This window comes from Anser anser, assembly GCF_964211835.1.
Source record: "Anser anser genome assembly, chromosome: 2".
In the NCBI taxonomy this organism is placed as follows: Eukaryota; Metazoa; Chordata; class Aves; order Anseriformes; family Anatidae; genus Anser; species Anser anser.
Window position 1 is genome coordinate 98,254,018 of NC_139721.1, and position 19,435 is coordinate 98,273,452.

The 19,435-nt window shown below is 55.3% G+C and overlaps 2 long non-coding RNA genes across 2 annotated transcripts in view; one reads left to right on the forward strand and one right to left on the reverse strand.

Annotated features, from left to right (window-relative positions):
* LOC310893324 overlaps window positions 1-19,435 on the forward strand; it is a 549,839-nt gene that overhangs the window by 279,182 nt on the left and 251,222 nt on the right. The gene's annotated exons all lie outside the window — the stretch shown is intronic.
* Window positions 1,933-19,435, reverse strand: part of LOC310893319 — a 182,874-nt gene continuing 165,371 nt past the window's right edge. The window contains exon 3 of the long non-coding RNA XR_014578899.1: window positions 1,933-7,655. This is a non-coding gene — a long non-coding RNA (uncharacterized lncRNA). The remainder of the gene's footprint in view (window positions 7,656-19,435) is intronic.

Consider the following 19,435-nt stretch of genomic DNA (forward strand, 5'->3'; position numbering starts at 1 on the left):
ACACCATTTCCTCCATCGGCTCCCTAATCTCAATAGTAGCCGTAATCATACTAATATTCATCATCTGAGAAGCCTTTTCGGCCAAACGAAAAGTCCTACAACCAGAACTAACTACCACAAACGTTGAATGAATCCACGGCTGCCCTCCCCCATACCATACTTTCGAGGAACCGGCCTTCGTCCAAGTACAAGAAAGGAAGGAATCGAACCCTCACATGCTGGTTTCAAGCCAACTGCATTAACCGCTCATGCTTCTTTCTTATGAGACGTTAGTAAACCAATTACATAGCCTTGTCAAGACTAAATCACAGGTAAAAATCCTGTACATCTCATGTGGCCAACCACTCCCAACTAGGATTCCAAGACGCCTCATCACCCATCATAGAAGAACTCGTTGAATTCCACGACCACGCCCTAATCGTTGCCCTAGCTATCTGCAGCCTAGTTCTCTACCTTTTAGCCCACATACTAACAGAAAAACTCTCGTCCAATGCTGTAGACGCCCAAGAAGTAGAGCTGATGTGGACAATCCTACCTGCTATCGTCCTGGTACTCCTCGCCCTCCCATCCCTACAAATCCTCTACATAATGGACAAAATCGATGAACCAGACCTCACCCTAAAAGCCATCGGCCACCAATGATACTGAAGCTACGAATACACAGACTTCAAAGACCTATCATTCGACTCCTACATAGTGCCCACCCCAGACTTACCCAACGGCCACTTCCGACTGCTAGAAGTTGACCACCGCGTAGTTATCCCAATAGAATCCCCCATCCGCGTGATCATTACTGCAGGAGACGTACTCCACTCCTGAGCAGTCCCAACGCTCGGAGTTAAAACAGACGCAATCCCAGGCCGACTAAACCAAACTTCATTCATTACCACCCGGCCTGGGATTTTTTACGGACAATGCTCAGAAATTTGCGGGGCTAATCACAGCTACATACCCATTGTAGTAGAATCAACCCCACTCCCACATTTCGAGGCCTGATCGTCCCTTCTATCATCATCCTAATCATTAAGAAGCTATGCAACAGCACTAGCCTTTTAAGCTAGCCAAAGAGGGACTTCCCCCTCCTTAATGATATGCCACAGCTTAACCCCGCACCATGATTTTCAATCATAATTATAACCTGATTAACCCTAGCACTCCTCATCCAACCAAAACTACTAGCCTTCACCACAACCAACCCCCCATCAAATAAGACCTCCCTCACTACCAAACCCACACCATGATCCTGACCATGAACCTAAGCTTCTTTGACCAATTTTCCAGCCCCAATCTATTCGGCATCCCCTTAATCCTACTATCCCTACTCTTCCCAGCCCTACTATTCCCGTCCCCAAACAACCGATGAATCAACAACCGCCTTTCTACTATCCAAACATGACTCCTTCACCTAATCACAAAACAACTAATAGTCCCACTCAACAAAAATGGCCACAAATGAGCCATAATATTTACATCCCTAATAATCATACTTCTTACAATCAACCTTCTAGGCCTCCTTCCATATACATTCACCCCAACCACCCAACTATCTATGAACATAGCCCTAGCCTTCCCACTATGGCTCGCCACACTACTAACAGGCCTACGAAACCAACCATCAGCCTCTTTAGCCCACCTATTACCCGAAGGTACCCCTACACCCCTAATCCCCGCACTAATCCTGATCGAAACAACCAGCCTACTAATCCGCCCCCTAGCCCTCGGAGTCCGCCTTACAGCCAACCTTACAGCAGGACACTTACTCATCCAACTCATCTCTACAGCCTCCATTGCATTAATACCCACCCTTCCTGCAGTATCCATCCTAACAATAATCATCCTACTACTCCTAACCATCCTAGAAGTAGCAGTAGCCATAATCCAGGCCTACGTCTTCGTGCTCCTTCTAAGCCTATACTTACAAGAAAACATCTAATGGCACACCAAGCACACTCATACCACATAGTTGACCCAAGCCCTTGACCAATCTTCGGGGCAGCCGCCGCCCTACTCACAACCTCAGGATTAATCATGTGATTCCACTACAACTCATCCATACTACTAAACCTAGGCCTCATCTCAATACTCCTAGTAATACTCCAATGATGACGAGACATTGTACGAGAAAGCACCTTCCAAGGCCATCACACTCCCACAGTCCAAAAAGGCCTACGATACGGCATAATCCTTTTCATCACATCCGAAGCATTCTTCTTCTTAGGGTTCTTCTGAGCGTTCTTCCACTCGAGCCTGGCCCCAACCCCAGAACTAGGAGGCCAATGACCCCCAACAGGAATTAAACCACTCAACCCGATAGAAGTCCCCCTACTAAACACAGCCATCCTACTAGCCTCAGGCGTTACCGTAACGTGAGCCCATCACAGCATCACAGAAGGAAACCGAAAACACGCCATCCACGCCCTAACCCTAACGATCCTCCTGGGATTCTACTTCACAGCCCTACAAGCAATAGAATACCACGAAGCCCCATTCTCAATCGCCGATAGCGTCTACGGATCTACCTTCTTCGTTGCCACTGGATTCCACGGACTCCACGTAATCATCGGATCCTCCTTCCTGACCGTCTGCCTCTTCCGACTGATCAAGTTCCACTTTACATCAGACCACCACTTCGGATTCGAGGCAGCAGCCTGATACTGACACTTCGTAGACGTCATCTGACTATTCCTCTACATAACCATCTACTGATGAGGATCTTGCTCTTCTAGTATATTAATTACAATTGACTTCCAATCTCTAGAATCTGGTATAAACCCAGAGGAGAGCAATGAACGCACTCATGTTCATATTCGCCCTATCATCAATCCTAAGCGCCGCCCTAACCGCATTAAACTTCTGACTCGCCCAAATAAACCCCGACTCAGAGAAACTCTCACCGTACGAATGTGGATTCGACCCACTTGGATCTGCTCGATTACCATTCTCAGTCCGATTCTTCCTCAGTAGCCATCCTGTTCGTCCTATTCGACCTAGAAATCGCCCTCCTACTCCCCCTGCCATGAGCCGTCCAACTCCAATCCCCCCTAATGACCCTCACCTGAACTGTAGTGATCCTCCTTCTCCTAACACTCGGACTGGCCTACGAGTGAATTCAAGGGGGCCTAGAATGAGCAGAATAACAGAAAGTTAGTCTAACCAAAAAGATAGCTGGTTTCGACCCAGCAGATTACAGCCAACCCTGTAACTTTCTTATGTCGCCCCTACATTTAAGCTTCTACTCAGCCTTCATTTTCAGCGGACTAGGACTAGCCTTCCACCGAACCCACCTAGTATCCGCCCTACTATGCCTTGAAAGCATAATATTATCGATATTCGTAGGCCTATCAATATGATCCATCGAAAACCAAGTCTCCTCATTCACCATGGTACCAATTCTCATGCTAACCTTCTCAGCGTGTGAGGCGGGCACAGGCCTGGCCATCCTAGTAGCCTCCACCCGCACACATGGCTCCGACCATCTACACAACCTAAACCTCCTGCAATGCTAAAAATCATCCTACCCACAATCATACTTCTTCCAACAGCCCTGCTGTCTCCACCAAAATTTCTATGGACTAACACCACCTTATACAGCCTCCTAATCGCTGCCCTAAGCCTACAGTGATTAATCCCAACCTACTACCCCTACAAATTTTTATCCAACTGAACAGGAATTGACCAAATCTCATCCCCCCTCCTAGTACTATCCTGCTGACTACTCCCACTCATAATCATAGCAAGCCAAAACCACCTGCAACAAGAACCCCTACAACGCAAACGAATCTTTATCTCAACCTTAGTCGCAGTCCAGCCATTCATCCTACTAGCCTTTTCCACCACAGAACTAGCACTATTTTACATCTCATTTGAAGCAACCCTCATTCCCACCCTAATCTTAATCACCCGATGGGGGAACCAACCAGAACGCCTAAGCGCTGGCATCTACCTGCTATTCTACACGCCAGTAAGCTCTCTACCCCTGCTAATCACAATCATACACCTATACGTGAAAATTGGCACCCTGCACCTGCCAACCCTACAACTAACCCACCCAACCCTATCCACCTCATGGACAGGAATACTATCAGGTCTAGCACTGCTCATAGCATTCATAGTAAAAGCCCCACTATACGGCCTACACCTCTGACTGCCAAAAGCCCACGTAGAAGCACCCATCGCAGGCTCAATACTCCTCGCCGCCCTACTACTAAAGCTAGGAGGATACGGAATTATACGAGTCACTCTATTTATGGGCCCACTGTCCAACCTCCTGCACTACCCCTTCCTAACCCTGGCCCTATGAGGCGCCCTAATGACTAGCTCAATCTGCCTACGACAGACAGACCTAAAATCACTAATCGCTTATTCATCCGTTAGCCACATAGGCCTAGTTATCGCCGCAGGAATAATCCAAACCCACTGATCATTCTCAGGGGCAATGATCCTAATAATTTCCCATGGACTAACTTCCTCCATACTATTCTGCCTAGCCAACACAAACTATGAACGTACGCACAGCCGAATTCTACTACTCACACGAGGCCTACAACCTCTCCTACCACTCATAGCTACCTGATGATTGCTGGCCAATCTAACAAACATAGCCTTACCCCCAACAACAAACCTCATAGCAGAGCTAACCATTATAATCACCTTATTCAACTGATCTGCCTTCACGATCATCCTAACAGGAATCGCAACCCTACTAACCGCCTCCTACACCTTATTCATACTACTAATGACCCAACGAGGCTCAATCCCCTCCCACATCACATCTATGCAAAACTCAACCACGCGAGAACACCTGCTCATAACACTCCACATTATCCCAATATTCCTCCTAATCCTCAAACCCGAACTGATCTCCGGAATCCCCTCATGCAAGTATAGTTTAAACCAAACATTAGACTGTGATTCTAAGAATAGAAGTTCAAACCTTCTTACCTGCCGAGGGGAGGGTTTAACCAACAAGAGCTGCTAACTCTTACATCTGAGCCTAAAACCTCAGCCCCCTTACTTTTAAAGGATAACAGCAATCCACTGGTCTTAGGAACCACCCATCTTGGTGCAAATCCAAGTAAAAGTAGTGAACCCCACACTACTAATCAACTCCCTCACACTACTCACGCTGACAATCCTCCTAACCCCAATCATCCTGCCATTTCTATTTAAAAACTTTAAAAACACCCCACAAGCCACCACCCGCGCTGTTAAAACCGCATTCCTAATTAGCCTAGCCCCTACAACCGCATTCATCTACTCAGGAGTAGAATCTGTCACCTGCCACTGGGAGTGAAAATTCATTATAAACTTTAAAATCCCCCTGAGCCTAAAAATAGACCAATACTCAATAACATTTCTTCCAATCGCCCTATTTGTAACATGATCAATCCTACAATTCGCCATATGATACATGGCCTCAGAGCCATACGTAACAAAATTTTTCACCTACCTACTGACATTCCTAGTCGCCATACTCCTCCTAACAACCGCAAACAACATATTCCTCCTATTCGTAGGCTGGGAAGGAGTACGAATCATGTCCTTCCTTCTCATCGGCTGATGACAAGGCCGAGCAGATGCCAACACCGCCGCCCTACGAGCCGTAATCTACAACCGAATCGGAGACATCGGACTGATCCTGAGCATAGCATGACTAGCTTCAACATTCAACACCTGAGAGATCCAACAAGCCGTACACCCCCACCAAACCCCAATCCTCCCCCTCATAGGATTAATCCTCGCAGCCGCAGGAAAATCCGCCCAATTTGGACTCCACCCATGACTGCCCGCAGCAATAGAAGGCCCCACCCCAGTATCAGCCCTACTGCACTCCAGTACCATAGTAGTAGCCGGAATCTTCCTGCTCATCCGCATGCACCCCCTGCTAGCCACCAACCAGACAGCCCTAACTGCCTGCCTATGCCTAGGTGCTCTATCAACCCTATTCGCTGCCACATGCGCCCTAACCCAAAATGACATCAAAAAAATCATTGCTTTCTCAACATCCAGCCAACTAGGACTAATAATAGTCACTATCGGACTAAACCTCCCACAACTAGCCTTCCTACACATCTCAACCCATGCCTTCTTTAAAGCCATACTATTCCTATGCTCAGGGTCTATCATCCACAACCTAAACGGAGAACAAGATATCCGAAAGATAGGAGGCCTACAGAAAATACTCCCAGTCACTACTTCCTGCCTAACCATCGGAAACCTGGCGCTGATAGGAACCCCATTCCTAGCCGGATTCTACTCAAAAGACCTCATCATCGAAAGCTTAAACACATCATACCTAAATACTTGAGCCCTACTCCTAACCCTTATAGCCACAGCATTCACCGCAACCTACAGCATCCGCATAACCATCCTAGTCCAAGCTGGACAAACCCGAATCCCCCCAATAGTATCAATAAACGAAAACAACCCACTAATCACCGCCCCCCTAACCCGACTCGCCCTAGGCAGCATTACAGCAGGAATAATCATTACCTCTTTCATCACACCAACCAAAACCCCCCCAATAACCATACCCCTTATCACCAAAACCGCTGCCATCCTCATAACAATCCTAGGAATCATCCTAGCCCTAGAACTATCGAACATAACACACACCCTCACTCACCCCAAACCAAACCCCCTCATAAACTTCTCCTCTGCATTAGGGTACTTCAACCCCCTAGTACACCGATTCTTCTCCAAAAACCTACTAGAAAAGGGACAAAACATTGCCCTACACTTGATCGACCTCTCCTGACTCAAAAAAATAGGGCCAGAGGGCCTTGCTGAACTACAAGTAGCCGCAAGCAAAGCCGCAACCTCAATACACACAGGGCTAATTAAGGCCTACCTAGGATCCTTCGCCCTCTCCATCCTGGTAATAATCCTAATAACACACAGACTCACTAATGGCCCCTAACATCCGCAAATCCCATCCCCTACTAAAAATAATCAACAACTCCCTAATCGACCTACCCGCCCCCTCCAACATCTCTGCCTGATGAAACTTCGGCTCCCTTCTAGCCATCTGCTTAGCCACACAAATCCTAACAGGCCTGCTACTAGCCATACACTACACCGCAGACACTTCACTCGCCTTCTCCTCAGTAGCTCACACATGCCGAGACGTCCAGTACGGATGGCTCATCCGCAACCTCCACGCCAACGGTGCTTCGCTCTTCTTTATCTGCATCTACTTACACATCGGACGAGGCCTCTACTACGGCTCCTACCTATACAAAGAAACCTGAAACACAGGAGTAATCCTCCTACTCACCCTAATAGCAACTGCCTTCGTAGGGTATGTCCTACCATGAGGACAAATGTCATTCTGAGGGGCCACCGTAATCACCAACCTATTCTCAGCCATCCCGTACATTGGGCAAACTCTAGTAGAATGAGCCTGAGGAGGATTCTCAGTAGACAATCCAACCTTAACCCGATTCTTCGCCATCCACTTCCTACTGCCCTTCCTAATTGCAGGAATCACCCTAGTCCACCTAACCTTCCTACACGAATCAGGCTCAAATAACCCACTAGGAATCGTATCAGACTGCGACAAAATCCCATTCCACCCATACTTCTCCATTAAAGACAGCTTAGGGCTTACCCTAATAATCACCCCTCTAATAGCACTAGCCCTATTTTCACCGAAACTCCTGGTTCTTGGAATCCTAGTTGGGAGTGGTTGGCCACATGAGATGTACAGGATTTTTACCTGTGATTTAGTCTTGACAAGGCTATGTAATTGGTTTACTAACGTCTCATAAGAAAGAAGCATGAGCGGTTAATGCAGTTGGCTTGAAACCCATCCCCAGTGGTGCAAGTGCACTCTCTGAACTCACTGAAGTGCATCCCCAGTGGTGCCAGTGCACTCTCTGCACTCACTGCACTGCATCCCCAGTGGTGCCAGTGCAACCTCTGGACTCACTGCACTGCATCCCCAGTGGTGCCAGTGCACTCTGTGGACTCACTGTAGTGCATCCCCAGTGGTGCCAGTGCACTCTCTGGACTCACTGCACTGCATCCCCAGTGGTGCCAGTGCACTCTCTGGACTCACTGCAGTGCATCCCCAGTGGTGCCAGTGCACTCTCTGGACTCACAGCACTGCAGCCCCAGTGGTGCCAGTGCACTCTCTGGACTCACTGCACTGCATCCCCAGTGGTGCCAGTGCACTCACTGGACTCACTGCACTGCATCCCCAGTGGTGCCAGTGCACTCTCTGGACTCACTGCACTGCATCCCCAGTGGTGCCAGTGCGCTCTCTGGAGTCACAGCACTGCATCCCCAGTGGTGCCAGTGCAATCTCTGGACTCACTGCACTGCATCCCCAGTGGTGCCAGTGCACTCTCTGGACTCACTGCAGTGCATCCCCAGTGGTGCCACTGCACTCTCTGGACTCACTGCAGTGCATCCCCAGTGGTGCCAGTGCACTCTCTGGACTCACTGAAGTGCATTCTCAGTGGTGCCAGTGCACTCTCTGGACTCACTGCACTGCATCCCCAGTGGTGCCAGTACACTCACTGGACTCACTGCACTGCATCCCCAGTGGTGCCAGTGCACTCTCTGGACTCACTGCACTGCTTCCCCAGTGGTGCCAGTGCACTCACTGGACTGACTGCAGTGCATCCCCACTAGTGCCAGTGCACTCTCTGGGCTCAGTGCAGTGCATCCCCAGTGGTGCCAGTGCACTCTCTGGACTCACTGCAGTGCATCCCCAGTGGTTCCAGTGCACTCTCTGGACTCACTGAACTGCATCCCCAGTGGTGCCAGTGCACTCTCTGGACTCACTGCACTGCATCCCCAGTGCTGCCAGTGCACTCTCTGGACTCACTGCAGTGCATCCCCAGTGGTGCCACTGCACTCTCTGGACTCACTGCACTGCTTCCCCAGTGGTGCCAGTGCACTGTCTGGACTCACTGCACTGCATCCCCAGTGGTGCCAGTGCACTCACTGGACTCACTGCAGTGCATCCCAGTGGTGCCAGTGCACTCTCTGGAGTCACTGCACTGCATCCCCAGTGGTGCCAGTGCACTCTCTGGACTCACTGCACTGCATCCCCAGTGGTTCCAGCGCACTCTCTGGACTCACTGCACTGCATCCCCAGTAGTGCTAGTGCACTCTGTGGACTCACTGCAGTGCATCCCCAGTGGTGCCAGTGCACTCTCTGGACTCACTGCAGTGCATCCCCAGTGTTGCCAGTACACTCTCTGGACTCACTGCACTGCATCTCCAGTGGTGCCAGTGCACTCTCTGGACTCACTAAACTGCATCCCCAGTGGTGCCACTGCACTCTCTGGACTCACTGCAGTGCATCCCCAGTGGAGCCAGTGCACTCTCTGGACTCACTGAAGTGCATTCTCAGTGGTGCCAGTGCACTCTCTGGACTCACTGCAGTGCATCCCCAGTGGTGCCAGTACACTCACTGGACTCACTGCACTGCATCCCCAGTGGTGCCAGTGCACTCTCTGGACTCACTGCACTGCTTCCCCAGTGGTGCCAGTGCACTCACTGGACTGACTGCAGTGCATCCCCACTGGTGCCAGTGCACTCTCTGGGCTCACTGCAGTGCATCCCCAGTGGTGCCAGTGCACTCTCTGGACTCACTGCAGTGCATCCCCAGTGGTGCCAGTGCACTCTCTGGACTCACTGAACTGCATCCCCAGTGGTGCCAGTGCACTCTCTGGACTCACTGCACTGCATCCCCAGTGCTGCCAGTGCACTCTGTGGACTCACTGCACTGCATTCCCAGTGGTGCCACTGCACTCTCTGGACTCACTGCACTGCTTCCCCAGTGGTGCCAGTGCACTGTCTGGACTCACTGCACTGCATCCCCAGTGGTGCCAGTACACTCACTGGACTCACTGCACTGCATCCCCAGTGGTGCCAGTGCACTCTCTGGAGTCACTGCACTGCATCCCCAGTGGTGCCAGTGCACTCTCTGGACTCACTGCACTGCATCCCCAGTGGTTCCAGCGCACTCTCTGGACTCACTGCACTGCATCCCCAGTAGTGCTAGTGCACTCTGTGGACTCACTGCAGTGCATCCCCAGTGGTGCCAGTGCACTCTCTGGACTCACTGCAGTGCATCCCCACTGGTGCCAGTGCACTCTCTGGACTCACTGCACTGCATCCCCTGTGGTGCCAGTACACTCTCTGGACTCACTGCAGTGCATCCCCAGTGGTGCCAGTGCACTCTCTGGACTCACTGCAGTGCATCCCCAGTGGAGGCAGTGTACTCTCTGGACTCACTGCAGTGCATCCGCAGTGGAGCCATTGCACTCTCTGGACTCACTGCACTGCATCCCTAGTGGTGCCAGTGCACTCTCTGGACTCACTGCACTGCATCCCCAGTGCTGCCAGTGCACTCTCTTGAGTCACTGCACTGCATCCCCTGTGGTGCAAGAGCACTCTCTGGACTCACAGCAGTGCATCACCAGTGGTGCCAGTGCACTCTCTGGACTCACTGCACTGCATCCACAGTGGTGCCAGTGCACTCTCTGGACTCACTGCACTGCATCCCAAGTGGTGCTAGTGCACTGTGTGGACTCACTGTACTGCATCCCCAGTGGTGCCAGTGCAATCTCTGGACTCACTGCAGTGCATCCCCATTGGTGCCAGTGCACTCTCTGGACTCACTGAAGTGCATTCTCAGTGGTGCCAGTGCACTCTCTGGACTCACTGCACTGCATCCCCAGTAGTGACAGTGCACTCTCTGGACTCACTGCACTGCATCCCCAGTGGTGCCACTGCACTCTCTGGACTCACTGCACTGCTTCCCCAGTGGTGCCAGTGCACTCTCTGGACTCCCAGCACCGCATCCCCAGTGGTGCCAGTGCACTCTCTGGACTCACTGCACTGCATCCCCAGTGGTGCCAGTGCACTCTCTGGACTCACTGCAGTGCATCCCCAGTGGTGCCAGTACACTCTCTGGACTCACTGCACTGCATCCCCAGTGGTGCCAGTGCACTCTCTGGACTCACTAAACTGCATCCCCAGTGGTGCCACTGCACTCTCTGGACTCACTGCACTGCTTCCCCAGTGGTGCCAGTGCACTCACTGGACTCACTGCAGTGCATCCCCACTGGTGCCAGTGCACTCTCTGGGCTCACTGCACTGCATCCCCAGTGGTGCCAGTGCACTCTCTGGACTCACTGCAGTGCATCCCCAATGGTGCCAGTGCGCTCTCTGGAGTCACAGCACTGCATCCCCAGTGGTGCCAGTGCAATCTCTGGACTCACTGCACTGCATCCCCAGTGGTGCCAGTGCACTCTCTGGACTCACTGCACTGCATCCCCGGTGATGCCAGTGCAGTCTCTGGAATAACTGCACTGCATCCCCACTGGTACCAAGGCACTCTCTGGACTCCCAGCATCGCATCCCCAGTGGTGCCAGTGCACTCTCTGGACTCACTGCAGTGCATCCCCAGTGGTGCCAGTGCACTCTCTGGACTCACTGCGCTGCATCCCCAGTGGTGCAAGTGCACTCTCTGGACTCACTGCAGTGCATCCCCACTGGTGCCACTGCACTCTCTGGACTCACTGCAGTGCATCCCCAGTGGTGCCAGTGCACTCTCTGGACTCACTGAAGTGCATTCTCAGTGGTGCCAGTGCACTCTCTGGACTCACTGCAGTGCATCCCCAGTGGTGCCAGTACACTCACTGGACTCACTGCACTGCATCCCCAGTGGTGCCAGTGCACTCTCTGGACTCACTGCACTGCTTCCCCAGTGGTGCCAGTGCACTCACTGGACTGACTGCAGTGCATCCCCACTGGTGCCAGTGCACTCTCTGGGCTCACTGCAGTGCATCCCCAGTGGTGCCAGTGCACTCTCTGGACTCACTGCAGTGCATCCCCAGTGGTGCCAGTGCACTCTCTGGACTCACTGAAGTGCATTCTCAGTGGTGCCAGTTCACTCTCTGGACTCACTGCACTGAATCCCCAGTGGTGCCAGTGCACTCTCTGGACTCACTGAACTGCATCCCCAGTGGTGCCATTGCAATCTCTGGACTCAGTGCACTGCATCCCCAGTGGTGCCAGTGCACTCTCTGGACTCACTGAAGTGCATTATCAGCGGTGCCAGTGCACTCTCTGGACTCACTGCACTGCATCCCTATTAGTGCCAGTGCAGTCTCTGGACTCACTGCAGTGCATCCCCAGTGGGGCCAGTGCACTCTCTGGATTCACTGCGCTGCATCCCCAGTGGTGCCAGTGCACTCTCTGGACTCACTGCACTGCATCGCCAGTGCACTCTCTGGACTCACTGCAGGGCATCCCCGGTGGAGCCAGTGTACTCTCAGGACTCACTGCAGTGCATCCCCGGTGGAGCCAGTGTACTCTCAGGACTCACTGCAGTGCATCCCCAGTGGTGCCAGTGCACTCTCCGGACTCACTGCACTGCATCCCCAGTGGTGCCAGTGCACTCTCTGGACTCACTGCACTGCACCCCAATGCTGCCAGTTCACTCTCTGGCCTCACTGCACTGCATCCCCCGTGGTGCAAGTGCACTCTCTGGACTCACTGGAGTGCATCACCTGTGGTGCCAGTGCACTCTCTGGACTCACTGTACCGCATCCGCAGTGGTGCCAGTGCACTCTCTAGAGTCACTGCGCTGCATCCCCAGTTGTGCCAGTGCACTCTCTGGACTCACTGCAGTGCATCCCCAGTGGTGCCAGTGCGCTCTCTGGAGTGACTGCAGTGCATCGCCAGTGGTGCCAGTGCACTCTCTGGACTCGCATCACTGCATCCCCAGTGGTGCCAGTGCACTCTCTGGACACGCGTCACTGCATCCCCAGTGGTGCCAGTGCACTCTCTGGACTCACTGAAGTGCATCCCCAGTGGTGCCAGTGCACTCTCTGGACTCACTGCAGTGCATCCCCAGTGGTGCCAGTGCACTCTCTGGACTCACTGCAGTGCATCCCCAGTGGTACCAGTGCACTCTGGACTCACTGCAGTGCATCCCCAGTGGAGCCAGTGCACTCTCTGGACTCACTGCACTGCATACCCAGTGGAGCCCGTGCACTCTCTGGACTCACTGTACTGCATCCCCATTGGTGCCAGTGCACTCTCTGGACTCACCGCAGTGCACCATGAGTGGTGCCAGTGCACTCTCTAGAGTCACTGCGCTGCATCCCCAGTGGTGCCAGTGCACTCCTTGGACTCACTGTACTGCATCCCCAGTGGTGCCAAAGCACTCTCTGGACTCCCGCCACAGCATCCCCAGTGGTTCCAGTGCAATCTCTGGACTCACTGCACTGCATCCCCAGTGGTGCCAGTGCACTCTCTGGACTCACTGCACTGCATCCCCAGTGGTGCCAGTGCACTCTCTGGAGTGACTGCAGTGCATCCCCAGTGGTGCCAGTGCACTCTCTGGACTCGCGTCAATGCATCCCCAGTGGAGCTAATGCACTCTGGACTCACTGCTCTATATCCCGAGTGTTGCCAGTGCACTCTCTGGACTCACTGCAGTGCATCCCCAGTGGTGCCAGTGCACTCTCTGGACTCACTGCAGTGCATCCCTAGTGGTGCCAGTGCACTCTCTGGACTCACTGCACTGCATCCCCTGTGCAGCCAGTGCTCTCTCTGGACTCACTGCACTGCATCCACAGTGGTGCCAGTGCACTCTCTGGACTCACTGCAGTGCATCACCAGTGGTGCCAGTGCACTCTCTGGTCTCACTGCACTGCATCCCTAATGGTGCCAGGGCACTCTCTGCAGACACTGCAGTGCATCCCCAAAGGTGACAGTGCACTCTCTGGACTCACTGCACTGCATCCCCAGTGGTGCCAGTGCACTCTCTGGACTCACTGCACTACTCCAGCCGCGGCAGTCGCTCCAGCCGCGGTAGCCCTCCAGCCTCGGCAGCCGCGGCAGCCGCTCCAAACGCGGCAGTCGCTCCAGCCGCGGAAGCCCTCCAGCCTCGGCAGCCGCGGCAGACTCTCCAACCGCGGCAGCCGCTCCAGCCGCGGAAGCCGCGGCAGCCGCTCCAAAGGCGGCAGGCGCTCCAACCGCGGCAACCGCTCCAGCCGTGGCAGCCGCTCCACTCGGTAGCGGCTGGAGCGGCTGCCGCGGCTAGAGCGGCTGGAGCGGCTGCCGCGGCTGGAGCTCCTGCCGCGTTTGGAGCGGTTACCGCGGCTGGAAGGCTGGAGCGGCTGCCGCGGCTGGAGCGGCTGCCGCGGCTGGAGGGGCTAACGCGGCTGGAGAGGCTGACGCGGTTGAAGCGTGTAGAGCGTCTGCCGCGGCTGGAGGGGCTACCGCGGCTGGAGCGGTTGACGCGGCTGGAGCGGAAACCGAGGCTGGAGCGCCACTCTCTGGACTCACTGCACTGCATCACCAGTGGTGCCAGTGCACTCTCTGGACTCACTGCACTGCATCCCCAGTGGCGCTAGTGCACTCTCTGGACTCACTGCAGTGCATCCCCAGTGGTGCCAGTGCACTCTCTGGACTCACTGCACTGCATCCCCAGTGGCGCTAGTGCACTCTCTGGACTCACTGCACTGCATCCCCAGTGGTGCCAGTGCACTCTCTGGACTCACTGCACTGCATCCCCAGTGGTGCCAGTACACTCACTGGACTGACTGAAGTGCATCCCCAGTGGTGTCAGTGCACTCTCTGGAGTCACTGCGCTGCATCCCCAGTGGTGCAAGTGAACTCCCTGGACTCACTGCACTGCATTCCCAGTGGTGACAGTGAAGTCTTTGGACTCACTGCACTCCATCCCCACTGGTGCCTTTGCACTCCCTGGACTCACTGCACTGCTCCAGCCGCGGCAGCCGCTCCAGCCGCGGTAGCCCTCCAGCCGTGGCAGCCGCTCCACTCGGTAGCGGCTGGAGCGGCTGCCGCGGTTGGAACGGCTGGAGCGGCTGCCGCGGCTAGAGCGGCTGCCGCGGATGGAGAGGCTGGCGCGTCTAGAGGGGCTGGAGCGGCTGCCGCGGCTGGAGCGTCTGCCGCGGCTGGAGGGGCTACCGCGGGGTTGACTCGGCTGGAGCGGATGCCGAGGCTGGAACGGCACTCTCTGGACTCACTGAAATGCATTCTCAGTGGTGCCAGTGCACTCTCTGGACTCACTGCTCTGCATCCCCAGTGGTGCTAGTGCACTCTGGACTCACTGCAGTGCATCCCCAGTGGTGCCATTGCACTCTCTGGACTCAGTGCACCGCATTCCCACTGGTGTCAGTGCACTCTCTGGACTCACTGCAGTGCATCCCCAGTGGTGCCAGTGCATTCTCTGGACTCACGGCACTGCATCCCCAGTGGTGCCAGTGCACTCTCTGGACTCACTGCACTGCATCCCCAGTGGTGCCAAAGCACTCTCTGGACTCCCGGCACCGCATCCCCAGTGGTGCCAGTGCACTCTCTGGACTCGCGGCTCTGCATCCCCAGTGGTGTCAGTGCACTCTCTGGACTCACTGCAGTGCATTCCCAGTGTTGCCGGGGCACTCTCTGGACTCACAGCACTGCATGCCCAGTGGTGCCAGTGCACTCTCTGGACTCACTGCACTGCATCCCCAGTGGTGCCAGTACACTCTCTGGACTCACTGCACTGCATCTCCAATGGTGCCAGTGCACTCTCTTTACTCACTGCACTGCATCCCCAAGGTGCCAGTGCACTCTCTGGACTCACTGCACTGCTCCAGCCGCGGCAGCCTCTCCAGCCGCACCAGACGCGGCATCCGCTCCAGCCTCGGCATCCGCTCCAGCCGCGTTAACCGCTCCAGCCGCGGTAGCCCCTCCAGCCGCGCCAGCCGCTCCAGCCGCGGCAGCCGCTCCAGCCGCTCCAGCCGCGGCAGCCGCTCCAACCGCGGCATCCGCTCCAGCCGCGGCAGCCGCTCCAGCCGCTCCAGCCGCGGCAGCCGCTCCAGCCGCTACCGAGTGGAGCGGCTGCCACGGCTGGAGGGCTACCGCGGCTGGAGCGGCTGCCGCGGCTGGAGCAGTGCAGTGAGTCCAGGGAGTGCAAAGGCACCAGTGGGGATGGAGTGCAGTGAGTCCAAAGACTTCACTGTCACCACTGGGGATGCACTGCAGTGAGTCCAGAGAGTGCACTGGCACCACTGGGGATGCAGTGCAGTGAGTCCAGAGAGTGCACTGGCACCACTGGGGATGCCCTGCAGTGAGTCCAGAGAGTGCACTGGCACCACTGGGGATGCACTACAGTGAGTCCAGGGATAGCACTGGCACCACTGGGGATGCAGTGCAGTGAGTCCAGAGAGTGCACTGGCACCACTGGGGATGCCCTGCAGTGAGCCCAGAGAGTGTACTGGCACCACTGGGGATGCAGTGCAGTGAGTCCAGTGAGTGCACTGGCACCACTGGGGATGCACTGCAGTGAGTCCAGAGAGTGCACTGGCACCACTGAGAATGCACTTCAGTGAGTCCAGAGAGTGCACTGGCACCACTGGGGATGAACTGCAGTGAGTCCAGAGAGTGCACTGGCACGACTGGGGATGCACTACAGTGAGTCCAGGGATAGCACTGGCACCACTGGGGATGCAGTGCAGTGAGTCCAGAGAGTGCACTGGCACCACTGGGGATGCAGTGCAGTGAGTCCAGAGAGTGCACAGGCTCCACTGAGAATGCACTTCAGTGAGTCCAGACAGTGCACTGGCACCACTGGGGATGCAGTGCAGTGAGTCCAGAGAGTGCACTGGCACCACTGGGGATGCAGTGCAGTGAGTCCAGAGAGTGCACTGGCACCACAGGTGATGCACTCCAGTGAGTCCAGAGAGCGCACTTGCACCACGGGGGATGCACTGCAGTGAGTCCAGAGAGCGCACTGGCACCACTGGGGATGCACTGCAGTGAGTCCACAGAGTGCACTGGCACCACTGGGGATGCAGTGCAGTGAGTCCACAGAGTGCACTGGCACCACTGGGGATGCACTGCAGTGAGTCCAGAGAGTGCACTGGCACCACTGGAGCTTCAGTGCAGTGAGTCCAGAGAGTGCACTGGCACCACTGGGGATGCACTGCAGTGAGTCCAGAGAGTGCACTGGCACCAGTGAAAATGCACTTCAGTGTGTCCAGAGAGTGCACTGGCACCACTGGGGATGCAGTGCAGTGAGTCCAGAGAGTGCACTAGCGCCACTGGGGATGCAGTGCAGTGAGTCCAGAGAGTGCACTGGCACCACTGGGGATGCACTGCAGTGAGTCCAGTGAGTGCACTGGCACCACTGGTGATGCAGTGCAGTGAGTCCAGAGAGTGCACTGGCACCACAGGTGATGCAGTGCAGTGAGTCCAGAGAGTGCACTGGCACCACTGGCGATGCAGTGAAGTGAGTGCAGAGAGTGCAATGGCACTACTGGGGATGCACTGCAGTGAGTCCAGAGAGTGCACTGGCACCACTGGGGATGCAGTGCAGTGAGTCCAGAGAGTGCACTGGCACCACTGGGGATGCCCTGCAGTGAGTCCAGAGAGTGCACTGGCACCACTGGGGATGCACTACAGTGAGTCCAGGGATAGCACTGGCACCACTGGGGATGCAGTGCAGTGAGTCCAGAGAGTGCACTGGCACCACTGGGGATGCCCTGCAGTGAGCCCAGAGAGTGTACTGGCACCACTGGGGATGCAGTGCAGTGAGTCCAGTGAGTGCACTGGCACCACTGGGGATGCACTGCAGTGAGTCCAGAGAGTGCACTGGCACCACTGAGAATGCACTTCAGTGAGTCCAGAGAGTGCACTGGCACCACTGGGGATGCACTACAGTGAGTCCAGGGATAGCACTGGCACCACTGGGGATGCAGTGCAGTGAGTCCAGAGAGTGCACTGGCACCACTGGGGATGCAGTGCAGTGAGTCCAGAGAGTGCACAGGCTCCACTGAGAATGCACTTCAGTGAGTCCAGACAGTGCACTGGCACCACTGGGGATGCAGTGCAGTGAGTCCAGAGAGTGCACTGGCACCACAGGTGATGCACTCCAGTGAGTCCAGAGAGCGCACTTGCACCACGGGGGATGCACTGCAGTGAGTCCAGAGAGCGCACTGGCACCACTGGGGATGCACTGCAGTGAGTCCACAGAGTGCACTGGCACCACTGGGGATGCAGTGCAGTGAGTCCACAGAGTGCACTGGCACCACTGGGGATGCACTGCAGTGAGTCCAGAGAGTGCACTGGCACCACTGGAGCTTCAGTGCAGTGAGTCCAGAGAGTGCACTGGCACCAGTGAAAATGCACTTCAGTGTGTCCAGAGAGTGCACTGGCACCATTGGGGATGCAGTGCAGTGAGTCCAGAGAGTGCACTGGCACCACTGGGGATGCACTGCAGTGAGTCCAGTGAGTGCACTGGCACCACTGGTGATGCAGTGCAGTGAGTCCAGAGAGTGCACTGGCACCACAGGTGATGCAGTGCAGTGAGTCCAGAGAGTGCACTGGCACCACTGAAAATGCACTTCAGTGTGTCCAGAGAGTGCACTGGCACCACTGGGGATGCACTGCAGTGAGTCCAGAGAGTGCACTGGCACAAATGGGGATGCACTGCAGTGAGTCCAGAGAGTGCACTGGCACCACTGGGGATGCACTGCAGTGAGTCCAGAGAGTGCACTGGCACCACTCGGGATGCAGTGCAGTGAGTCCAGAGAGTGCATTAGCACCACTGGGGATGCATTGACGCGAGTCCAGAGAGTGCACTGGCACCACTGGGGATGCGGTGCAGTGAGTCCAGAGAGTGCACTGGCACCACTGGGGATGCAGTGCAGTGAGTCCAGAGAGTGCACTGGAACCACTGGGGATGCGGTGGCGGGAGTCCAGAGAGTGCTTTGGCACCACTGGGGATGCAGCGCAGTGACTCTAGAGAGTGCACTGGCACCACTGGGGATGCAGTGCAGTGAGTCCAGAGAGTGCACTGGCACCACTGGGGGTGCAGTGCGGTGAGACCAGAGAGTGCACTGGCACCACTGGGGATGCAGTACAGTGAGTCCAGAGAGTGCACTGGCACCACTGGGGATGCACTGCAGTGAGTCCACAGAGTGCACTGGCACCACTGGGGATGCACTGCAGTGAGTCCAGAGTGCACTAGCACCACTGGGGATGCACTGCAGTGAGTCCAGAGAGTGCACTGGCACCACCGGGAATGCACTGCAGTGAGTCCAGAGAGTGCACTGGCACCACTGGGGATGCAGTGACGCGAGTCCAGAGAGTGCACTGGCACCACTGGGGATGCAGTGACGCGAGTCCAGAGAGTGCACTGGCACCACTGGGGATGCACTGCAGTCACTCCAGAGAGTGCACTGGCACCACTGGGGATGCACTGCAGTGAGTCCAGAGAGTGCACTGGCACAACTGGGGATGCAGCGCAGTGACTCTAGAGAGTGCACTGGCACCACAGTGGATGCGGTGCAGTGAGTCCAGAGAGTGCACTGGAACCACAGGTGATGCAGTGCAGTGAGTCCAGAGAGTGCACTTGCACCACGGGGGATGCAGTGCAGTGACGCCAGAGAGTGCA